The 23,499-nt window shown below is 34.8% G+C and overlaps 1 protein-coding gene across 1 annotated transcript in view; it reads right to left on the reverse strand.

Annotated features, from left to right (window-relative positions):
• Positions 1–23,499, reverse strand: part of FBXL17 (F-box and leucine rich repeat protein 17) — a 292,563-nt gene that overhangs the window by 251,272 nt on the left and 17,792 nt on the right. The window lies entirely within an intron of this gene.

Genomic DNA, 23,499 nt, shown 5'->3' on the forward strand with positions numbered 1-23,499 from the left:
TAGGGTCTATACAGATACAAAGAAAAAATAAAAATAATTAAAGAAAAGACCAACAGCCCATTTCCTTCAAAAGGGTCTCACACTTTTTTCCATTGGTTGCAAATCCAGGCAGAATGCAGAATGAATTTAGGAAGACATTTTTGGTTTTGTTATAGTTTTATTTTTTGCCATCTGGAACATTAACTTTCAGAAGATAAAACACACTGCCTGAAGCTAGATGTTAAATGATAAATCTGTTAAAGGGACAAAAACTATAGGCAAAATGTAATAGGGTTCTTCCAAATTTTTAGGCCAAAGTGATTACTATGCAAACTCAGATGGCACCACATCTGAAGTTGTATTACAGTTTACTGCTCACAAGGACTTTAAGATTGTGAGTCCCACTTTACTTAATAATAACAATAACAGACATAATAAAGAAGTCACACATGCATAGCAAATTGGTACCCATTTATCTAGATTACAACACGATGAAAACCATATACAACTTCCTTTTTGAATACAAAAATGCATTTTGAATTTTCTTTTTTGGTGGATTTGTAGTTGTTTCTCTGTAGCTCAGTGATGAAAAGAATAAACCAAACTAAATATGCTTTTCTCCAAAAGATATACAAATATTAGTCACTGATTGCAATTATTGTATGTGTAAAAATTATTTTGATTTTAAACCACATGGTCACTTCAAATGGGAAACTCTGAGGTCAATTAATGTAAGAGTAAAACTTGAAAAGTTGCATGAAAGCTGAACTATTACACAATGAAGAACAAAAGGCCTGCCACAAATGTACAGAACTATCTCAGAACACCAGTATTTTTTTTAGGCAAAATATTACTGTTTCTGTTAATTTTGCACTATCTTTCAAATGTCTACAGAGATGCATAAACATTTCAATTCTGCTTAGTCAATACTGAACTCTGTAAAGCTTTCCAACTGATAATAAAACTGCTGGAGTTTTTTTAAGCAAGTTTTATTGTTTTTATTCTAAGTTATCAAGGGAGATAATAATGGACCCTTTTACTCTCTGAAATATCGGGCAGTATACAAAGTTACACTTCCAGATTTAACAAAAAACACCCCAACAAATACTCATTAGGCCAAAAAAAAAAAAAAAAAGTTGGGAATCTCTTTTAGAAAACATTGAACATTTAGATTATAGTTAGCAGCAAAAAGGATTATGTAATTGTTAAATAAACTAGAGAACAATTTCTAACAGCTGATTTGATTAAAATTTATTTTCAATAAGACACAGTCTACAAGATGTATATGGATACTTCTTATTTTGAGAGTAGAAAAACAAATTTATAATTGAAATGTGACAATTATGCCTCCTAATAAAAACTTTTTTTGTTATTACTTTTGCTGTATAAAGACAGCCAACCATAACAAAAGGCATTGTAAAATATCTTTAATAGAATAAAAAGCATGCAGAAATGAGGAAGTTAGCTTAAGTTCCAGTAAGTTTGCTTAATAAAATATGATAATTTACAGAACTATGTCATGAAACACCATAAAAAACATCAAAGCTGTAAAATTACTTATATTTTGCAGGCATGTATGTATAGATAAATATTTCACAAGTGGAACACTATTTATGGAACACCAAGTATTATTATCACACTTGAAATGTTTACAGGTGATCACTTATTGTTACTTTATAGCTAGCTAGATCTTATATTCTGAAATCATAGTAAAAGTCTTCACGCATAAAGAAACTGATGTGCGTACTTGTAGTATATGCTTCTACATCTCCACTTCTGTTTAAATAAATTTTGATAAATTTGTGAAATTTTGAACAGAATGCAGAAACTGAGCCTAAGAGATGCCTTAATGAATACATTAACTAAAAAAAAAAATTCTAAATCCTTCAGTTCTGAACAAATCCACACAGTATTAATCTCTTGTATGCAGTAATTCATTAAACAGCTTAGAAAAAATAACGGAATTGTAACAATTTATCATTTTCTTCAAGAAACTAAAATAAAATATTAATGTCAGTTTTTTTCTTCAGTCATCGAAATGCAACACCATTGAAAAATTCATCAGTGAGACACAGGTCTGGAAATAGAAAACCCAAGCCCTGAACATTTCGCTTCAAATAGGGGTCTTTCAGAGATTTTTCAGCTGTAAAGTCCATGTCAGCATTACATAGCAAAGCACCTTTAATTGCCCTGAAGAAACGTGAAATAAAACTCTTCCCTCTCCACTTCAGTTTCCATCTCCACTCATTCACCATACATCAAAGGGAAGCAACGCAACCTGACACACAAGGACTATTCCCCTCAGTGATCCAGCAGGTGCTGAGGCCAGACAGAAAGCCTGTTTTCCACAGCCCTTTACCTTGTTTGATCGCTGGTTACTTTTGATCTGACACTGCCCTCACACTAGTAATGACTTCCCCCTCGCAGAACCCACCTCGCATCTGTCACCCAGAATAAAGGGTATCACACTGCGCCCTGACAAGGCCTATGGCCATTAGATGTGCTGCCAGCGACAGGCTCCCCAGCTCCCACCATTTCCAATTCAGCTCCCTTTGTTCTGCTGGGTACTGGGGCCAGGGCACCAGTGACAACAGAAAGGATTATACACCAGCTGTGAAGCTGAGCCTTCATGAATTTATATCTTTTCATCTCAGCTTCGTCGTCTCCTTAAATGCGGTGAACTTCATGGTGGTTACTATGAAATACACATCCAACAAATGTTATGGAAAGTTTGTTTAAATCCTCTTTCCCCGGAACAGAAAAGCCAGTGAATGTCCTCTAGTTAAACTGAGCAGCGCTTTTTTTTTCCCCCCAACTATTATTATTATTATTATTATTATTATTATTATTATTATTATTATTAAAGTTTTCCAACTGATGCTGTAGGAGGTCACTGAAGGCCAGCTGGCTGGTAGCACTGAAAGGGTAGAGAAAGTGAGAGGGGAAGGATATGATTTTTGGTTTTTTGACAAAAAGTGTTTGAGAGTTGAATGAGTGAGTTCTTCATATTCATGTTTTTTCCTTTGGAACTCTTGTGTGCTTTAACAGCAGGTAAAGAAAAGTAGAAGAGGATTTAAATCAGATCATGTTACATGGAGAATGTATTTTAAAAAGCATAAAAACTACACACACACAGTGCTACACAAAATAAGATAAAATTGATTTTGTTTTAGCTTTTAATTATAAGTATTTTAATGGTATTGTTGTTTGAATTTCAGTGTGCTAAGATATATTTCAAAGATATAAAACCTTGATCGGTCTGGAAGTTCAGTTAAGAACTGAAATTCACATTGCAATGATACGATCTCACTTTTCCACTACGATGTAAACATAGATTTGCATGACATGGGTCAGAGTCTACTCTTAAAAGATTACACATTTGATATCCTAAATAAAAGGGTCCTGACTTCCACAGTGTTGCATACTCATACTTTAAAATTAATAGGAACTAAGCATACTAGAAGTCTTTGGAAATAACTTTTTGAAGACCTAAGTGTGAGTTTAGGAACCCAGTGATGTAAACTGCTCAATTTCCAAACTGAAACCAGATATTCTAAAGAGCTGTAGGTCTAATTAGCACTTAAATGATTCAGAATCAGTACTTCCAGTCACTATTTAAATTTTAACTAAGTTCTTTTGAAAACTCAACTAATTTTTCCAATTATTTCCACTTAAAAATAATAATCAAACTCTGGAATCTAACTGTTGATGTTTGAAACGCTGGCACAGTATCTGTCGAGGTCTCCTGAACTTCATGTGGCAAGATAATCAGGCACAGCAACAGTGCATCATAACCTGCTGACATCCCCATATGCATCCTAGAATAATCCTGAAATGAAGTGAAAGAATGCATAGAAAATGAGGTCTCTGCTCAGCCCTTTTCCATCAAGAAGCTCTAGGCCACTATATTAACATCATCACAATTTACTGAATGCTGAAGTCCATTCTTGCAATATCAGACAAAAAACATAAAGGAAGACAAGACAACAGATGGATTTGTCAGACTTTGTGCAAGGTACTAACTGGGAATGCTAAAGCACTGTAAACATATGAGTGCATTTAAGGAAGCTGGTTACCTTAAAAGACAGGCAGACAATGATTCTCAGAGGTTTTAATACAACCGCAGTTTCTTGACAAAACTTAGCATTTTCAAAAAAAATAATCACATTTTGCCTGACAATTTAAACCTGCATATCACTGTCTATCCCTATACCATCTTTGTTCCAAATGTTTGTTTGTTTTTTAAACTAAAAAGTGGGTTACTGGATGAATATAATGGGTACAAAATAGATCTTCAATTCAATAGAACAAAATAATACAGGAAGGGCAAGTATACAAAATTGTGAAAATTAAACTGTAACAGATCTCTGATTTGAATTAAAATACGAAGCTAACAGCTTTAAAAGAAAATCATGAGGAGGACAAAAGCATTTGCAAGACCCAAGGAAAAGAAACCAAAAAGTATTTGCAATACTTCTTGGCTTATCTGAACAAAATATAACAAAATGCACATGAATCAAACTGATGAGACATCTTTGCATATGGCAACCTATGGGAAACTTTAAACATAGCCTAGAAGGCAAATACTTCAACTATTCTGGAATTAAAAAAAACTCAGACAATGTAAAAAAGAACAAAACCTAAGTTTAGCAATCTTGAAAGATAATCAAAACTATAATTAGACAGCAGGCATTTAGAGACTGCTAGATACTTTTCCACAATCAGTTGAAAAGTTCATTGAAATTATAACTGTCAGGGGCATACATGATCAACTGCAAGAAGAAGAGACATGTTTTCCCTGTCAAGCAAGATAAAGAACAGTGTACAGATTCTGCAGCCTGGACATTGAGGTACATTTACAGTGACTGAGCATAAAGTTGTATCAATACAGGACTTATTTCAGGCTAATCTTTACTTTAGACTAAATGGAAGCCATCTGAATGAGGTGAGCATAATGCCAAGTCTGACCCTGTCTTACATGCAAACCAGGCCTGCACACTCAGCGCTGTATTAATGGCATGCACTCAATAACAGCAGTGCATACAATGCGTTTGTGCCTGCTACTACCACTCCCAGGGGTGGGGGGGGAAACTAACCCAATCCCACATGCACACATCAGCTTGTCTTCTACAGATCAAATTCTAGTGAATAACTGTTTTGTGCAAAGCAGAACAGATCCTACTGTCAACTGAGTGCCCTTAACTCAGGGATTCTTGCTTGTAATTTCTCTTCCCTCTTCATAGAAGCCTTAACACTCTTGTTCTGATGAGAAACAGCAATCTTTTTGAAATTTTATTTTTTTGTACTGGGTGGAGGGAGCATGCCAGTCTTAATGGCATCAGACAGATTTGAAGCTAACCAAACTGACCTTGAACAAACTTGGTGTCAATAAGTGAAAACTGAAAATAAACTGTGAAAGTATTTGAGGCAAAGATAAAGGTGCTCAACAGAAGGAATGCTTGATGGGAAAAAAAACCCAAAAACAACAAAAAAATCACTTCACTCAACTTGAAAGGATCTCAATAACACTGAATAACAAGGTAAAAATTATGGGGTTGCATCATAATTGTAATGTACTACTTGAATTTGAAAAGGAATTAAGGTCTGCAAACACAGAGGCCCTTAGCCTCCTTCAAACAGTTTGCAAGACAAAATAGTAATTTTAAAAAAAGTCTTTGTGAGAGAAATAATAGCTTTAAATAAACATTTTCGATATAGACCACTTGCACTATATAGAAAAAAGTGAGTTAGTTACTGAAAGAAAGGACTTGGTATTTGTGTAACAACTGGATTACATTCAACAACAAAGATAAAACCTCTGCAAAATCATTTAGCTTCCAGAGGAGAAATGGTAAAGAAAAAAATGTGGATATACAAAAATATAGTTATATAAAGCATGAAAAAAAAATCCCATACTTCATGTAAAAGTTTACTTTTTTTTTTTTAATGCTGTTACTGTTAAACCAAATTTCTCACTCAAAAAAGAAGAGAGTCCAATATTTCCTTTTATCTGAAGCTTTGGAATTCTGTTCTTGTTTGCTTCGCTGGGGAGCAAAGAGTTTCAAAAAAGATGAGACTAAAACCACTCCACAGTCCAACTTTGATTACAGTAACAAGTAAATGGTTCCCATGAAACATACAGTAAGTAGGTAAAGGAAAGTTCCTCCTTTGCGCCCCCACCCCAAGCAGTCCACAGTGGTCAGGAAAAACACTTTCATAATAACAGGAATAGAATATTGAGGCTGAATTGTCAGCCTCCTGTCCCGAAACCCCCAGGCTGAATTGTCAGCCTCAATCCATCAGAAGAACTCGCACATTGGCAATGACTCATGAGATTCACCACATCATGTTGTGCGTTGGGCTTTTTTAAAAAAAAAAAAAAAAAACAAAAAAAAAAAAAAAAAAAAAAAAAAACAAAACCACAAAGAAAACAAACAAAACCAAACCACAATTTTGACACAGTAGAGTTCTTCACCCTAAGTGAAATTTAAGATACCAAATTCAAGCATTATATAAATTGATACTGAAATTATTTACATAATATTAAGTTTGTGATGAGAAGGAGGAAAACAAGCAATAACAGGAATATTGCATGACAAAATGCCTTCAATTCCAACACTAATTCAAGGACTCTACCAATAGCAGCTACTGAATAGTAGTAATTTAAAGCTTCACTATCTGTATAATTCACATCTAATAAGTCTAAGAACTGATTTTGGCAATTGCTGGCTGAAAAATTCATACACAAATAGTTTAAAAACTGCTAATTTTCTTGATTTAGTTGATAAAAATCACAGTGTTAATATAAAAATTGGACTTCAGCAAGACATCAGAGTACATACAAATTAAGGTAAAAGTTCCCAAAGTTAGAAATAAGGCACCATTTCTGAGTGGGTACCTGTCTACTAGCCAGTTCCTAGCCTTTACTCTACTTAACACATTTGTCTTTTTTAAAGACAGTTTTGTATAACTGAAATCCATTGCTAAATGCTCATAAAATGTAAATGGTAGCATAGCATAAAACACAAAAATATCTGTGTCAATTTATACCTGCAATCTAAATGGTAGAAGCATACCTATGGCAAAAACGCTCCCGCTTGGCTCTAATTTAATTTTTCACGTTATGTTGTATAGCTGTCTGAGATTTCACTTTTCAAGATGAATCCAAAACCATTTTTCATAATTCCTATCAGCAGACTCAATGTTTTAAGATGTGACTCCCCCCCACTTTTTCATTTTGAGGAAACTATACACCATGGAACACGTTCAAGAATTAATTTACCCAAGCTAGTCTGATGCTCATAACCTACAGCTCTTATTCCACACCTGTATGTTACTTTGGCAATTTTTTTTTTTAAAGTTGGTTTTCAGGGAATCTGACCACTACTCCCCATTCTCTTCCACCAGGGAAAAGCCAGAATAGGCTGTAAGACTGGATATGTTTGAGGAGCAGCATAAGACAATGAACCTATTCTCTGATTAGGCCTAGCCTCAACTTCAAGGGGATCTATGGAAAAAAAACGTAGGAAGGAAGTTTAGAGCACCCCTTATAAAGTCTCTTTTCAATATCACAGAATATATGACTTCTGGGAAAGCAAGTGTAGTTTATTTGTCTTGAGGACTTGACCAGCAAGGCTTTCCAGAACTTTTCTCATTCTTTTTAACCCCCAGGCTATATTCTGCAATTGATCATCAGTTCCCCCCAAAAAACACAAACAAACAAGCCCACCAAAAACCCACACCAAGCAACTTTATTCTTAATTTTTCCAACACAAAAGCTTGGCATCTTAGTTAAAGCTGCTTAAAAAAAAAAAGATGTTCTATGGTACTGCACTGGTCTGTTCTTCAGCACATTCCTTCCACTAATTTTTACTACAGGGATGGAAAGCCTCCCAGAGAAGAGTGGGATGTCTTTTTAAACTGTTGCATCCATTTTCTACACCAGAGGGTCAAGAGGCTCCCAGTTTCCTCTTTCTTCCATGTTTCTCACACAAAAACAACCAAGGAGTAAGATGTTGATGAGGAAAAATTAACCAACTAAAAAACAACACAAAAACACAACTGCCTATTTTTACTTGATCCTACACTTACAGCAACCCCTAGCACCTAGGGAAAGAAATTTCAGGAAGCCTTACCAAATCTTTTCAGACCCTAAACAGAAAATATTCATATTGTGCCATGTCATGCCACATTGCTCTATATACATTTAGCTAAGTAATTCATCTCACAATAAATTATCTTTAACATAGACAGTATATATAGGCAGAAAATAGTAATGTTAGTTTCTTTTCAAACCTTCGCTTGAACACAGGCAAATTGTATTTTTCAGAGGACAATAAAAGAGCAAAAGCACATCCTTTATAATGTGGTGGTTTCCCGTGCTAATTGGTACAGAAAAACTGCATTTTAAGGATTCATAAGCAGACATTCATATAGATTTCTTACTTTTTTTGTGAAAAATGAGAACTTTTCTAAGCAAAATATTTGCTCACACACAGACTCTCTAGCTAGAAGGGAAATTTCTGCCCAAAGTAATCAAGGAGGGAATGTTACATGCAGCTGAAAACTTAAGGTCTTAAAATGGAAATTGTTGTGCTGTATTTACATAGGTAATACAAACTGCACAGACAGCAATATTAAATTAATTGTTTGCTCTTCAATAATATTTGTTTTCAAAATCAACAACTGCTTTTACAAAAATGTTAGTTCCGTGGTGTATGAGACTAGTAATTACTCCTTATATTCATAAGCCTAACTTTTCTCCACGACAAGCTTAAATCAAGAAACCCATAATCACACGTCTTCTGAATACAACTCCAAACAGGTTAACCAGTAATAACAGTAATAATTATGTCCCCTTTCCACGTAGTTCAGCAAAGAAAATAATTTGCAGTGCTAACCTAAACAAAAACAACTAACTACAACCTTTAGAAATTAGAGAAATCGAATGTTACTTTTAAGATAGCCGGATTTGTCAGAAACAAATATTCCTGAAGAATTAGATAGATGGAAGAGGATTGCACTCTCCTATGATGAACACTAACTATTGCAGAAGTCAATTGTCCTAGTAAACACAGCCACAGCATACCAACAAATCCAGCATGGCAGAGCTGATACATAAAGAATGACATCATTAACAGAGTTACCAGATAAAAGGAACAATTTATTTTGGGCACAAAGTCTTAAGCCAAGGTATCTAAATCTTTGATCTGCCTGATGCCTTTTATTATGCATTGAAATTTATGTTCTTTTAAAGCAGCATTTCCTACAAATACCAACAGTAGAAAGATACAAAGCATATTTAATTCAATAAGAATCTATTAAAAGTTATTTTGGAACTACTGGACAAAAATATTACATTTTTGCTTGCAAATTTTCCTTAAAAATATAAAACCAATAATATTATAGAATGAAATATTTAAATTCTTGTTCTTCAAATAACATGCTAAAATGGTGGTGCATTTATATATATACTATACAATAATTTCTGCACAGCTAGTAGCATCTGAATGTAAGCCAAGTGCAATCAGAGAGACACTCTTCAGATCAAAAATGCTTATACCACCACAAACACCAAGTTTTCAGCTGTTTTTAATGTACATTTAGTATCTTTAATATGCTTTAGAACTACTATCACCTCATTCATCTTCAAACTTAAAAGCCAGTACTAAATGACATGTAGAAATTGTTCTGCAGACACAAAAATACCTACACCTTACAAATCATGAAATTAGTGTCACATGATACCACTTTGTTATGCATTACTAACCAAATAGCTTAAAATTGACAAAAATGGTCAAAATACGTGTCCAGATTTAGATATTTCTTGTCATAACACTTACTTAAAATATACTTGGAATTTTCCTTAAAAATAACTGTGGTTTGAGAACAGGATTTTAAAGTATTTGTTTTAGTCTTCTACTTGTGTCTAATGTAATGTGCAAACTGTACTATCATTTTCGTAGGATCAGAGCAAATTACTGGTAAATCCCAAGTTAGTGTAAAAAAACTTAACACAGCAACTTTTTGCATTACCTCACCCAAGTTTTATTTAAGTAAGGGGTAGATTCACAGATACATTAGACCTTTTCCTACAGTCCAAGATACTGCTGAGTTAATGGCTACTTCCATGTAAAAGCAGCAAGAAAAGAAATTAAAACAGTAGTATCTCACCATGTCAATAGAGGATATCCCTTGTTTATATAATTCTTTTCAGTCCAAGAAGAGAGCACTTTATGGGAGAGGAAAACAATTACCTACATGAGTATGTTACCCAGTCCTTTACTGGGTCCACACAGTAATGCAACTGAACTGTCACCTGTGTGAAAGCAACAAGTAAGCTACTGCCATGTTATCTGAAATGTCATTCCTGCAGTGAAAACACTGGAATTACCTTCAGAGTTAAAGAAGTTTTGAATTTACAGATATCTCCACCCACAACAAAAATGAGGAATACAGAGGAGGGGGGGTGGAGACCTTCACAGGACGTCACAGCCCTACCAGATATAATCACAGGAAATTTGTTACCTTGCGCCAAAAAAATTACTTCCTCTAAAGCATGATCACGTTCTTTGTTTTCAGTTTGTATAATAGCATAAATATCAAGGTAGTATAATTCAAGTTTAAAATCCACTGTCCAGACTTCTTTTCTTCCAGCAAGAAAAAAAATCAACCACTCATCTCTACTGACACCAGAGTTCCACAAGTTTCACATCATTTCCCCGAGGACTAGCATCACAACTGAATAAAACCAGAAGGTCAGCTGTAGCAACCCTTCTGTAATAGTTTATTTGCAATACCTTTCCCAAGTAAGACAAAACTTCTGTAGTAGGAGGGAAAAAAAAAAAAGCAAAGAACATCTACAAGATGTACATACTGTAAACAATCATAGCTCAAACACATACTATTTCTATCTCATTAAATGCACTGCAATGCTTGTTTGTGACTGAAAGTTTGTTGCAAATACTTCACGATCTGGAGAAATTATCACCTATGAGCATCACAGACTGTACAGTGCTAAGAGACATTTAAAAAAAAAAAAAAATAGACATTAGCACAAGAATGACTCCTGTAGGAAGAAGACACTTTCTAAGATATTCTGACATGTAATGAGCAGTACTAAAAATAGAAGAAAATGAAATATATACAATTGCTCTGAAATATATAAAATACAAATATCTGAAGTATCCACAATTAAGGTTTTTTCAGAAATGCCTAAACCACAGAATTTCTCCACCACTATTTCATTCCTGAAATTCACATTTTCATTAAATAACAACTGTATTTTAAACAGATTTATGTAGTATGTGTTGAAATAATCCAATTTCAAGAACACAATCACAAAACTCTTACTCATGTTAGACAATGTAGGTATACTTAAGTAGTATATATATATACTTAAGCAGTCCTTAGTATTTTCAAGAGGATGCACAAGATTAACAGCTCTCACTCCCCCCCCCCAAAAAAAATCAGACAACTTCAGTGCAACGCACAACTTTAATTTTCATGTATTTTAAATAGTTAATCAAAAAGTATTAAAAAGTATTAAGACAATATTAAAGAAAAATATAAAACTGCTTTTATAATAGTCTCTTTTCAAAACTATAAAATGTCTCCAAACATGAACAGATTTGGATATACAATAAAAGAGAACTGCACAGATGCAAAGAGTAGCAAGCGAAGTTGACATTCTGTGCAAAGTAAACACCTCCTTTGTAGCAACTGCATCCTTGCTGAAAAGCCTGACTGCAGTAAACTGGCTAGACCTACCTCTGGTGCAAAATCACAGAGCATCAGAGGCGTAACATCTCCAAACACACAAGGCCTAGAAACAAACTGTTTGGGCACTGACATTTGTTTTAATAACGGAGACAACAGCAGAGGCACAGCTACGCCTTCAACAGCAGCACCATTGCACGGTGCGATCATCGCTGTAAAAACGCAATCTTTGGAAGCAGTCAGAGGAAGTCTTCTGGAAAAGTGCAGTTGCCATTGCACTTATTCACATCAAAGCAGGCTCACTGGCCTATATTTAACAAAACCAGTAATTTTTTCTATTGGGAGGGAGGAAAATACTTTGTGAGAACATCACTATTTTTTTTTTTTTTTTTAGTATGGGGAAGTTCTCAGAATTCATAGCATTGTTTAATGAAACAGTAAAGCTATCTTAAAAGTTCACAGCTGTCCACTCCTGTTTACCCTCAAGCACGCTCTTGCCCTTACAGCAGCCATGCTGCTTGACAGACCTATTACCTTCTCAAGTGCACTGCACAGTGAGCTCAGCGTATCAACCCAGCAGAAAGCTACTCATTTTTAATGCCCCCCACTCCACAGGTTGAGATCACCCAGGTCAGAACAGTGGAGATGGCACATGGGAAGAAAGTAGCAGCATGCAGTGCAACTGATTCCTTGCAGCAAACTCTGTTTTGCAGAACTTAGCCATACCTTGGTGATTGCTTTCCACTAATGGCATACAAGCAGCTAGTGAGCTCACATATACTCTTCTACCCTACACAGCATTCATCTCTTAAGAGCTGGAATATCAAGTTATACAGGGTAGGTAGCCTTTTTTTTTTTTCCAGCCCTTACCAGTAAGGCAAGATCATTGCATTTATATGCGTTCGTTTCATTCTCAATTAACCACTAAGCCTAAAAGAAACAAACTTACTTTTATTTCTTGTATAGCTTAGCCCTCCAAATACCAATGCTGTCCTATGAGATTTAAGTACTACTTAGATAATATTAACCGTAGCAACCATTTTTTGGTCTCCCTTCAAAATGTTATTACTGTTTCCCATTTCAGCTCATACACAGCTCAGACATTTTCTGTTTAAGCAGAAAAATATTAAAAAAAGAAATACTTCCCATTCACATTTGAACTTTTTCACCATAATTTTGTAACCTAGATTTTTTTTCTAATTTACATTTTCATAGTTTATACAGAAAACATTCCTAAACCAGGCTTATAATTTTACCAAACTGAAACTGGTAGGAAATGGAACACCAGTTTTTCTTTAGGAAAGCTTCAGACACAACAGAACTTTCAAATGGTTAATATGGAAAAAAAAACAGAAGAAAGGAGGAACACTAAGTTAAGGACTCTGGGAAAAATATTGGGGCAAAGCTGCACATAGATCTGAGAGGCAGAACAGGATGTTCAAGATTAGCTACAGTAAGTACAACGGTACCTACATCTACACCTACACCCAGACAAATACGAGTTTCTTTAGCATTAGCATTCTGATAAAAAGAACAATGGCAGTTGAAAGACCATAGCAAATTCTACAGTAAATAAGGCTGAAATTTCTAGGATGATGGACGTGTGTAAAATGTGGAACACCAAAACCAGGTTTAGATACGGATGATAAATTTACAATGAAAAGCCAACAGCTACGTGTAAATCCAAAAAATTATGCATCTGGGGCACTGATGTTGCAGTTCAAAAGTTACAACAATTTAACTTTGACTCAAAAAAGACATAGGATAGCTTGAGCAGTTCATTCTCCATGCCCACTCAATTTGCCCTGTGATGGATGTGCCAACAACGTAGTAGTTTGTTGAATACAACTACTTTGAAGAGCATCTCAAAATATCAATGACAGAACATGAATATACTTGTTGCCAGATACTGGTCACTATAGCAGCATGCAAAGAGGGAATGTAGACATTTGTGGAACTTACTTCCATTACACCTAACTGCATACAAGGTTTGATCTCTCATACTTAAAACTTTAAGCTATGTAAAGTTACAGTCAAGTTCTTTGTGAAACAAAGTGTTTTCATCCAGCTTCAGAAATTTGACAAGTTCATTTTTCTACTTCATAAAAAGTTCAACTGGAATTTGCTGGAACAGGTGATATAAACAAAGATGCCTGTCATTCATTATTTTTACTTAATCTTGTCTTTGTCCTACACAAATAAAAGCATATTTGTATTATCTTTGATGGATGCAAATTACCACCATTTTAAAATAATGATACTGACAGTTTTAAGGATTTGCTTCACAGCATCATACTTGTGATCTCTTTCAGTAAGACACATCACAGCTCACTGGGAGCAATATTATCAGTTTTGATTTATTGCTATCCTTAAGTGAATGGCTGAAGATTTTTACCAAGTACAACATGGGTCAAGATACCGACTTAACAAATGAAGAACTACAACTGATTCATCTGGAGTCTGCCAGTGGTCTCTTTGCCACAAGATATCACTATATTAAAAAAACAAAACCAACTCATTCCCCCTGCCCACCCCCCACCCCCACCCCCCCAAAAAAAAAAAACCCAAACCCTACAGAAATTGAAGGCTTTTGTTACAACTCATTTTAGGTAACTTTATTATCTAGCAGCACACATTTTAAAACGTGTTTTAGTGGAAAGATTTTTCACTCTGGTATCATGGAGTTCTGCTCGTGACTAAAGTAGTGCGATAATACTTGGATATTGACCCAAATGGCAATTAAATATGGATATTTCAAACAATCAAAAAGGCTCCATATCCAGCTACCAATCCCTGGTCATCAAGTTTTTAAATTAGATTAAAAGCTCAAAAACTTGTTCAACAACAACAACAAAAGCCAAAAAAACCACAAAACAAAATAAAACCCCCCAAAAACCAAACAAATGCCTACACTCTAGTTTAATTAAAGATCTATTAAGTCCATTAAAATTTATGTAAGTCTACCCTACATAATAAAACTTAAACATTTTGCATAGTTCAGTAACAATTTATCATTTCAGTAAGCAGACTGAAGCATAAGTTTTCTTGCAAAATTTATTAATTACTGGAATCCAGAGGAAAAAAAAATGTATAATTTCACTGCATACATCTTTTTCAGTATAGCAGTTACATACTATTACAGAGGTTTTATAGCTTCAGTTAAAGCCTCTTTTGAAGGCAATGTGCTATTGCAACTTTCTATTAATTTAGTTTTACTTACGTTCATTTTTACATAAAATGCTAGCAGGTCAAATTAGACAAAATATCACAACAGTAAAGAAATTGTATGGGCATCTTCTGAGCTGACCACTAACTACATTTTAACTTTCTATTTGCAGTTTGACAGTGTGCTTAATAAAAACAAAATGTTGCATGTTCTAAAAATACAGAAACACCCTATAATACTGCCATTGCCTCTGGTGTGTATTTCAATTACAATATACAATGGCTCTTTCAATAAGCATACAGAAAGCATAAAAATTTATTTATATTTAAAACTCCCACCTTACTGCAATTTGCTTGTAGGTTGCTTTCAGGTTTTCCACATTACCTCCATCCATTTGGATTTTTAGTACATGCATCTTCAATACTGAGAATATTATTCATCACAGTACTTTGTAAGTTTAATGTACAAGTTCACTAACATGCCAGTCATTAATGTGCAGGCATTAGCAGACATCACTTGAATATATAAATAAATGTATTTAACCTTTTCTAAAATTATTTGCAAAATAGATCATCTGCAAGTATCAAACAAGTAATCACCTTATGTTTACCAAAAAGTAGAAAAAAAAAGTTCTGCATCAGCCACTTTTCCACTCCTATTTTATTCCTCAGCTCTTTGTCATTATGTTAATTTACAGTGTATATACTACACATTTTTATACATAAAATATTCATAAAAAGTGGTAACAAATTACAGCCTAAAGAATTACTAGAAGTGGTATAATACCGAATTTTATATTAATATAAAAATTGAAATGTTTTTAAGCTGTAGAGTAGGTAGAGACATTAATCTACCACATGTAACCTATCTAGAGTCCAAAAACATAATTAATGCTACAATATATATTACAACTCCAGTTCTTAGTTGCTTTTAAAATGTATACACACATACACACACACCATGCATGACAAGTCAACTCACAACATCAAATAGTTGGTTAAAAAGCTCAATAAATGCAGTACTTGCTTAAAAAGAAAGAAAAAAGAAAAAAAAAGCACAGACTAGTGAAACCATATAGCTGACCTTATTATTAAGCCATCATATTTACATGTACCGTCAACCATTTGAAAGGAGTATACAACTAGCTTTACAAGAAAATTACAGTCTGTACATTTTGTTTCTGCATAGTATATACTATAAATAAGCTGCACTAGTATTTATAAAGAGACTGAACTTGGGGAATTGGCAATGGGACATGGAGCCATTCACTTCTACCAGTGGCCCAGGTCTGTGGTAAGTGAAGTTAAATCATTTGACAGATGGTCGGTAGTTTTTATGAAATAAGCTGGTGCTTTCACTCCAGTTCCTGGTGCTTTTGTGATGTGGATATCTATCCACTATCACAAATGGGTACTCCCGTTGGCAGCCACAGTAACGATTGAGTGAGCATGGAGACTGAACAAGCCTCTTAACCCTTGCTAGAGGTCTCTCTCTAGGTCAGGGTTTGCAGCACTTTGGTGGGGCAGTGGGGTGAAGCTTGCACTGCTGCTGCTCACGCTGTACCTGTTTAGTGGACAAAAAGAGGACTTCAGTTTCTAATGCTGTCAGTCTGAAGAGTTTCACAAACACTGAATTCATGTTAAAATGAAATTTTCTTTCACCTGCTTAAATACAAAGTTTCTCCATTGAAGACAAATATTTGGAGGGGGGAGGATGGGAGACAGAAATTATACAAAAAGACAAAAGCATTAACAAGGGTTAAAAAACAAACAAGAAGAAAACAAACAAACAAACAAAAAAATCCAAAACCCCACACCCTGCAACACTTGAGTAAAATCTCCTCCTGCAGACATAAGATGTCTTTTGAACAATATCTAGAAAAATACTTTCAATGTAACTTAAGGTACTGCATTTAAAACCCAAATTGTGGTGTTAAGCATTAAGCTGAAAATTATTACTTTACGGGGCTCCTAATTTATCTGACACCAAGGGCTTAAGCAGAATTAGTTTGCTTCTCTGACACATACCCTTGAAATATAACTGAAGAGACATTTGAAGTACTTCTGTTTTACACTATTGAAAAAGTAAAATGAATGCAATAAATAAGAAAATCTACGCTATTAGACAAGGGTGCAGATAAAATAATTTCTTCAAAAGTAAAGTTTCCTGTGTTGTATTCCTCAATACACATTCCCAGAAGACACATTCTTGGCCTTCAAGAAGCCACAAGTTCAAAACTGCATTATCATTGCAGAAGGTGGTCTAATCTAAGAACAAGTAAAAAACAAATCAAGGAACAACAGTTGCTTTTCTCCAAAGTTTCGCTCAGAATCTCCAGCAGTGGTTAGTTTCAACTCATTCACTTTATATTCAGTATATCTAGTATAGATCACAGAATAGTGTGGGATGGAAGGGACCTTTAAAGGTCATCTAGTCCAAGCCCCCTCCAATAAGCAGGGACATCTTCCACTCGATCAGGTTGCTCAGAGCCCCATCCAACCTGACCTTGAATGTTTCCAGGTATGGGGCATCTGCCACCTCTCTGGACAACCTGTTGCAAGATGTACACATTTCCATCGTATGTTCTTTGAACTCATTCTGTTTTAAAAGCACACAAAATACTCCACAATGTCCCAAAATTTTATCAGTTTTCTCCTTCCCCTTTACTAATATTTAATGACCTACACAAAGCAAACCTCTTCAAATACTTCAGTAAGAAATACACATAACTACACTGCAAGAGTCAAACGCTATTTAGTTGAGTAAGCTTTGTTATACTAACAGTCTGAAGACATTTAAGAACTACTTAGACAGCGATCCTGGCAGCTGAACGGAAGAGAAAACAGAATCTGTGGGAACAACACAATATTCAGAAGTTAACTGCTGTGTATTGGTAATTCACTATAGCAAGGACTCAAAGACCTGTTACCACTACAAAGTCAATACCGCCACCTAAGGGTGACGACAGAGTATTGTCTTTATCGCCAGATTGTTTACAGAAATATTTATATAGAAAATAAAAGTCTTGACACCTGCATAGTGGTTCAAATGCCTTGACAGCAAATACATATTTATGCATGAGCACACAATCTTCACTTTTTTTTTTTTCTTCTATTAACATCAAACTCGGCATTCAGGTTTTATCTTAAGAACCGTATTACAGAAACTGCCCAAGTCAAAATGCAACAGTTCTAAACAACAAACAAACAAAAAAAAACCAAAGAAATTATCAAACTCTGAGAAATAAGGTTGTATCAGTTAGATTTCTGAACAAATGATCAAACCATTTTATTTTGTTCTGAAAATGAAGAGAGTCAATGTTTCAGAAGTGAAGCTTATTGAAAGACTAACTTTCCGAAACAGCTTTTAATACTGAACAGATGTCTCAAACAGTTCTTACGAAAGCATGTTTTCCCATATCTCAGCTTAGTTTCAGTATAGTTACTCAATGCATTTTTAAAGAACTATGCATTATTTTTACAGTACATTAGTAGTTTTTGATGCATATGTAATGTGTTTGACAAACTAAAATACAAGGGGGACTTTATCATTACTAGTGAACACTACCAACAATGTCATCTGTAAGGAATTTCTGCTTTAGAAAGCTCTAATTTAATACTTGGCAGAAGATGAATCATCATTGTCCAAAGCTATGAGATACAGTAGAGAAATCAACCTCAGTATTGGCATCATCCTTAATATGTATGCATGTGTTTAGCAAGTAAATAGTCCTATATGTGCATTCTGTGTCTACAAAGAAAACCAGCTACGCTCTCCTGAAGAACATAAGTTTTCAATTTAAAAAAAAAAAAATTGAAGGGGAAAAGTCTGGAACAACTATAGTTCCTTTCAAAACCTCAAAACAATGAAATAAGCTAGTTAGAAAGCATTTTGAGAAAGTATTCATGAAGCAGCATGGGAAAATGATCCTTCTTCTGAAATTTCTCCAAGAACAGTTGTAAGTAATTAAATGTAAAAATTGAAATAGTATATGGAACACGGGGGGAGGGGGGGAGGGCAGGGAAATCACACTGTTTAGGAATATTTTTCCCCCAAAGCCTCTTTCATTTACTTGTTACCAGTGAAACAGTAAGTTATTTCTATATATTCTAAACCTCAGTAGTTCACATGGGATGATGTGCAGTTTATATGCCTAATAATACTGACTCTTCTCAATCAATTTGCCTAGACTAAACTCAAAGCAAAGTACTCTCTCCTCTCCATGTTTGTCCTGTGTCATGCACAAAGGCCTTCAGGCACACTGCTGAAGTAAAGTGTTTTGTAGCTGACATGTACGAAGAAGAGAACTGCTTTCCAACATGAAGAATGGGGAGGAGGGGGCAGAATGTAAGACATTATACTGTGCTGTGACTATTCAGAAAACATGAAAATTAAGTTTATTTTGTCCTATACATTTTTATACTAGGTTGATTACAGTCAATGCTGTAGAAGGGTATGTTAAGTATTTAATTATACCACATAAATCTTAAATGTTTGCTTTAGTTTATCTTAATTCTTTCTTACTGAAACTAAAAAAGTGTATCATTCACATATCTTAAGTATTATAGCTTCTATCAAACATAGCGCCACAGGTAACAAATTTCTACTCTGCATTATCTGCTACAAACTGCAAAAGTAGGCAGAATACTAACAGAATACTCATTTTAAAAACACCATTAAATAATTATCCATAAAATACTTACTATAAAAGTGTTCTCACACATTGAGCATGAAAAAAGATTATCAAACACCCTGCCAATTGGACCAAAATTTTGTTATCTTGAAATCTCTTCCACTCACAGTAGATACTGTTTCTGACAGAGTTGAAAGACAAACAACAAACTAGAAACATGGTCAAGTTAGACCATAAGCATCTTAATGAACGTATCTGGGAATCATCAGACAAATGATTTGTCTTTCAGGCATCTACTTCACAAGATCATTTTATTGGAAAGGGAGAAATGCTGCCAGCATTCCAACTGTAGTAGCTTAGTGGCAGTACTGTCTCCCATCTACCCCTAAACAAGCTTGAAAAAGAGAAGAGAGGAGGGGAAGAAAGCATAGAGGTAGGAATGTTGTCATCCTGTTGTAGTATCTAAAACTCCATCTCCCTTCATCTTTAGAAGCTCCTTCTCCTCATCCACATCTAATTCACCATGAAAAAACACACATACTGTGTGGAATAGGGAGGTACAAATCTATAACGCCCACCTGCTAAGTTTCAGTAATCATTGTATTATGATTTTAGCCATTAAGTCAATCAGTTAAGGAAAGGCACCGAAAAAGAAATCAGTGTGTAAAATCAACATAGTTAAGTGGAGAAGGTTTCTCCGAGCTCTAAAATGGGGCTGCCAAATCTAGGTCTACTCTATTCATAATGAGGAAATGGAGGTTTTACACACTGCTTGTACAAAATTGCTTCTAGGAGCAACCCTTCCCTTTGGGTGCACTGTAGTCACAAAACTTATTCTGCATCTCCTTATGAAGACGTCACAAAACCTTTAAAACCTTTTAGGGCTCCATTCTTCCAGGGAAGGCTGAAATGAAAAGTGTTAATTTTCCTTGACAATTCAGGTTAAGTAGAGTCCCACTCCACGTCTCAAGTGAGAGTACTGCATGTTAGTGTGGAGCAGTTCTCTGATTTTTCAGCTGAAGCTATGTACTGTCTCTCTGGGGTGGAGGGACAAAAGAGGGGTTGGTAGAAAGTTAACAGTGAAATTAACCAATTCATCTTCCACCAGCTTCATTGACATTAATCAATCATTCACATGAGGCAAACATAAAAGTTATACTCGCAGCATTCAATTCCAGTCATGACCATAAAATAAGAAGTCCAACTAAACTCAATCAAGAAGCTAGGGAATTTCCTAGTTTTGCCTGGACAGAGTTATAATCAGTTCTTGCATTTACAGTGACTTTCTGTGAGATTGCTTGATTGTATCAAACGGCCTGGGGATACAGAAAGGCAACTCAACCTGCTGGCACACTTCGTAAGTCCTGCAATTCTTTTTTTCCCCCCACTAGGTTCCCAGTTTGGCCAGTGTGCTTCAGAAAAGAGGCTTTGCATATAATTACTCTTCCATTCAAAGGACAGAGGAAAAATAAACATATTTTGAAGAGATACAAATCATAAGCAGTTATGCAAACAACAACAACCTTGTGTTGTTAAGTTAGCCTTGCGATGTTAACTTTTTCCTCACACAGCCTTTGCACCCATTTATTAATTGCAGGTTTCACTTATTACCATGACATAATCAGCATTTTAAAGAAAGGAAAGGGTCTATTTTTCTGTGAAATGCCTAGTATATTAAACAATCATAACATAAATTCTTCTGTGTTTCTGCTCAGCAGTCTGATAATAGAGTTACTTAGCAACAGATGAAGCAACTGAACTGTGTTGCCTGATCCACATTTCACTGTAAAGTAACACTCACAAAAGCATTATTTGGCTGCTGGTTGCCTCTGTATAGATGTATTTTTGAAGTACAAAATCCATTAGTCTGAGACAAGCCTACATGAAAACCCAGCCATCATGTACCATCTGTAATGGACTACATATTTTGAAATTAATAGAAATTGTCTGTAAGAGTCACATGATTTTGAGCACATCTGAAAAAGGAAGAAATAAGAAAATAAAAAACAAGACACATGGACTCAATGTACAGTCTTTACATGGAAGCTGTTTAAAAAGAAGGGGCGGGGGGAGAAAGGAGTCTTCTTCCTATAGCAGACTGACAATCTATGAACTTCAAATACACAAACCAAGCCCTTCTATGTCAAGTACATTTTTCTTATCACAGAACATTTGATTTCAGAGAATGAATACTTACTTATTTTGAAAACAAACACATACACTTCCTCAAACCACCTTCTCCACCAATAGAGTGGGAACTAAGATGTGCCACAGCAAATACTAACAGTGGTTTTATTTCAGAAGGCAGTCCTAAAAACAAAAGTAACCTACAGAATTTGGCACATCAAAGAGTGCATTATCATTTGCCACCAACCATTACTCCCTTTCAAACAATTAAACAATTCCTGGTTGTTTTTTTTTTTTTGGAAGGTGAAAATTTTTATTTTACAACTGCACAAGAACTTCTTACAAGTTGTCTTGGTTCATCACACAAATTACACTTCCAGCAAGATTTGAAAGTCTCTTGCCCCTAGCAAAGGGAAAGCGTATCAGTTTCTGTAGCTTTGTCATCCAGTAGAATCATTCAAGTGTTATTTTATTCTAAAGATTCAACACCCTGGAGTTCGAAACAGCTTTATAACTTATTTCATGTTTACATTTCTAGACCAAGATTCAAGCAGCTGAATTTGGACTTTACAAAGCTAAACCAACTTTGCCTCAAGTTTATTCTTTTCCCGAAAAATTAAGACCGGGCAGCAGCCTTAAATAAAATTAGACATTTAAAAAAAAAAAAAAAAAAAAAAAAACACAAACACCCAACATATTAATCAAAAATTGTGCAAAGCATTAGTTTTGATAAGTCACTTGACAAATTTTCAGCAGTGACAAAATAATTAAAAGAAGTTTCCTATTCATTTAAGAGTGTATATTTTTGTCTTATTTCCAATGAACAATTAATGTTACATTTCCAATAACGAAGGCAACCAAATAAAGTGCAAGTGAAGAACATCTTTCCTGATTGTCTTAAAAACAAGAAGATAACTTCCTATGTCCCATTTCAAATGAGAACTTAGATAACACTTCAGATAATAAAACCACAGAACTTTTAAGTGCTAACAATTGTAATGTCAACTTCTTAGGCTACACTTCAGACTATAAAGAGAACAAAAACTTCAATGGCAAGAAGTGTAAGGCGTATCTATAAGGAAGACCAAATTAACACCTTACCCTCATATTTTCCAATGATCATGAACTTACGTAGGTGTTTATACATACAATAATCATGTACCATCAAGTACAGTTATGCAAACCTTGAACACGCACAAACTGTTCTTCCACTTTCATTCAAGGATAAATAATACTTCAAATTTCCATACCTTTCTCCAGTTAATTTTTGCAGGAGTATGCTTTCCTTCCAGGCTTCTTGGAACTTTCATTTCTCTTTCTTTTTTTTAATTAAAAGATTTTCCATGTATTAAGATAAATACTACAAGGACTAATTTTGACAGTACTCAAGATTTTGTTTTGATACAGGAGGAGAGGAGACACCCTTTTTTCTGCATTAGAACTATTCCGAGATCTCAGTTTTGGCCATTATCTCCTATTTCTCAACTTCCTACAATTCTGATCAAACCCAATAAATGGCTTTTTTTTTCTTCTTAAAACCATTCTCAAATGAACCATCTTAGGCATTACTATCTGTCTATCTGAAGCCAAATATCAAATGACTCTGAGTACAAGGTATGCTGTTTCCTTACAAATTCAATTTATTTGTTCCAGTTCAGCAGTTTTCAAACTAAAGGTTATAACCCTGACATTAGCTTATAGTTAAGAATTCAACTGCAAGCAAATTTTTCTACTTACTTGCAAGAAAAGATAAAAATTAATAATAAAAAATAAAAAAAAAAAAATCAAAGCCAGTGCTCTACTATACCATTTAGCAGATACTGGCTTTCAACATCAGAAAGCATCATTTCAGGGACTGCTTATAATTATGACAGAA

Source organism: Platalea leucorodia, assembly GCF_965183815.1.
Source record: "Platalea leucorodia genome assembly, chromosome: Z".
NCBI classification, from domain to species: Eukaryota; Metazoa; Chordata; class Aves; order Pelecaniformes; family Threskiornithidae; genus Platalea; species Platalea leucorodia.